This window comes from Dendrobium catenatum, unplaced genomic scaffold (genome assembly GCF_001605985.2).
Source record: "Dendrobium catenatum unplaced genomic scaffold, ASM160598v2 original_scaffold_218076, whole genome shotgun sequence".
Classification (NCBI taxonomy): domain Eukaryota; kingdom Viridiplantae; phylum Streptophyta; class Magnoliopsida; order Asparagales; family Orchidaceae; genus Dendrobium; species Dendrobium catenatum.
Window position 1 is genome coordinate 599537 of NW_021536486.1, and position 3203 is coordinate 602739.

A 3203-nucleotide genomic window follows, 5' to 3' on the forward strand; every position below is an offset into this window, starting at 1 on the left:
CAGGACGATAATTAATTTTCAAAAACCCCTTGCTCTCTGACTTTTGCCATGAACTGATCGTCCCGGGATGATCCCAGATCGGCCCGGACGATCCCTACAGGAAATCATTCCTGTAACTTCTGTACAAAATCTGGAACAAAATTACAACTGATCGTCCCAGGACGATCCTCGATCGGCCTGGACGATATGTACAGAACTGCTGTTACAAATAGTGCTCCTCGTTAGCATCCTACTCAACTACACTTATTGTATCTCCTTAATACCCAATAACCCTAACCACCATATGTATATGCATGGCCAAACTATATTTTAAGCTCTCTAATTGTTAATTTAGTCCATCTGTCGAGGCTCAAGATCATACTATGTTTTGAATTTGTGTAAGGCCTATACATAAATCAAGTTAAGCATGGAGAAAATAAAAATAGCATGTATATAGAGTTATTATATGATTTTCAAAATAAAACCTACTCCAAGCAATACATGCTTTTCAAATCATTATAGATTTAGAGAATTTGTTTAGCTACACGTGGAGGCGGTGTTACACATAACAAAAAAAGCATATATTTTATTTCACTAAATGTTAAACAAGTTACAAGCTAACAAACACGAGATAATAAGATAAACATAGTAAATAAAGTTCATAAATGTCCAGGAAAGACAATACAGGCCCTTTGCACTTCTTCACTTTGCTCCACTTTAATACATGACTCCAGATACAAGAACACAAGCTTCACTATCCCCAAGATAACCCACACTCTCAGGCACTCACACAACATGACACTATACTATGCTACACACCTCCCAATGAGCGAACCTTCTCACATAAAAATAAGGCTATTTATAATTTTCTCAAATAACTGAATAGCGCGATGACACTGGCTTGATAGCGTTGTGGTGTTATTGAACTGTTGCACCGATTCACCAATCTTCGCTTCAATTCACTATTATGTCATGTCATTTCGCTTGTTTGATTGTCGTGACGCTAGGCGATTCTTCGTTGTGGTGCTCATTTGTAGCGCTGCAGTGCTTCATGGATAGCTCCTTGGCACCAAGCTCTCCAATTGATTCTTCAGATTTTCTAAGAGTTCTCTGACATGGTGTTGCGGTGCTCGAATGAGTTCTAACGCTACGATGTTGGTATTCGTGGCGTTGCAGCTCTAGTTCAAATTTAAAAAATTTTAATATTTTTTTGCACAATATACAAGAATTACAAGCACAAATAACATAATAAAAAGTAATTTGGAATGAACAATTTTTATCTTATCAACATTTATATAGTTTGTGTTCTTTCTTATTCTTAAATTGCTCTTTGATTTGTCTTTTACTATCTTATAAAAGTTTAATTGCCTGATGGTAGAAGGATAAATACATTTCTTTGTGGAAATATGGTGCTTAAATGTTTCTCCCTTTTAGGAAATTTGAAAGTGATGGCTAAGGCTATTAAGTTCCATATTGTTTTCACTATATCTAAAAGCAATGGTTTCTCTCTGTTTTGAGATCCATTTGAGATCCATGGTGCAATGAAAAATTATTGAGTGAGTTATTGGATAATGTTGCATTCCCCACATACAGTTTTACGTACGAACACCCCCTTTATGCCATTATTGATTCATGTGGTTAGTGCTTACATGGTTCTATCTAGGCTCCACTTCGGAATGCCATTACTTATATTCCTAGTTACATTGGGGTTATGAACTATATTACTTAAAATGACATTGATAATCCCTCATTTAAGGTCTTCCTTAAATCCTATTATGAAATAAGCAAGACGTAATTAGTTGGTAATCATTCTTTTAGCATTAAAATTATGCATAAAGGTTCTCCATTTTTGCTTAGCTTTCATTGTTGGGGGTCATAAAATCATAGATGTGCTTCTTCATCATAAATTTTGTGCTAAATAAACTTAGGTTTCGTTTCGGACGGCTTTCTTACTGCTTCTTAAAGTAACTTTTTAATAGATTTTATTTTTACTAAAAACCTACTTTAAGAAGCAGAAAAAAAGTCATCCCAAACGAAGCCTTATTATCTCTGTAGTGCTCTTCTTGAATTGGCCAACCATTTGTTCTTTGAGTGTTTTGTTACCTTCAACTTGCTTACCAATTTTTTTGCCTTGGGGACCTCCTCCTTTCTATTGCGATCAAATCTAACGCAACTTGTTATTCTTCATTTATGATATGAGGTCGGTTTCAACAACTTCTTAAAAACTTCATTATCTAACCACCTGCTGTTCAATTTATTACAATTGGCATGAAAGAAATGGTCATCATTTTGGAAATGTTATTGAGACAAAGCATCTAAATATACCAAAAATCAGCAAATTGAGCACTTATTTCCGCAATGCTTGTAGTGCCTTTTGGACAATGATGAATGAACTCCTTTACCTCTTCTTCCTCACAGTTCATTGTTTGCACCATCTTGGGCGGCCATTCAATAACCGGGGGTGCAAAATTTATTGGCACAATCACTATTATTTTTTATAGGGTGAATTTTTTCATTATGAGGCTTCGTTAGGGACGATTTTCTTACTGCTTCTTATAGTAATATTTTAATTTTTGAATTAAAAAGTTACTTTAAGAAGCAGTAAAAAAACCGTCCCAAATGAATCATGAGTCAAGAATTTTTGAAAATTTAAACTTTTTTTTGGCAGTGCATAATTTTTTGTTAGACCTTATCTAGCTTTTTTTATGTCTCCAACTTCTGAGTTGTAGCTTTATAATTTAGCACACTTTTCATTATTATCATAATTAATGAAAATAGGCTGAGGCCACCAATTCAATTTCCCACAATCGTTAGAAGCGACTTAAACAAAAAAAGAAGTAATATTAGGTGAAAATTCTAACTCATTTGGAGAAAAAAGGCCCACTCAAATAGCTGTTTTGCTCTATTTTAAGAATTTTAATATTTATTTATAAAATTTAATATTTAAATTATATTAAAATGTAACTATGAAAAATATATTTTTAATATAATTTAAATTTTTCTTTGGTGAAATTAATTTTGATTATTCAAAGTTTATGAGTTAGAGGTGTAACTGGATAAGAATTTGTGTAGGATGCAACCTTCAAAATAATTGAACTAAATAGGCCAACATGATGCAGCTCATGTGATCTGATCTGTTGTTGATGGGAAGTTTTTGACTATCATTTAACAGATTTTTTTTTTTTTTTTGAAGTTTATACATGTTATGCGTGTATGAGTTTTTT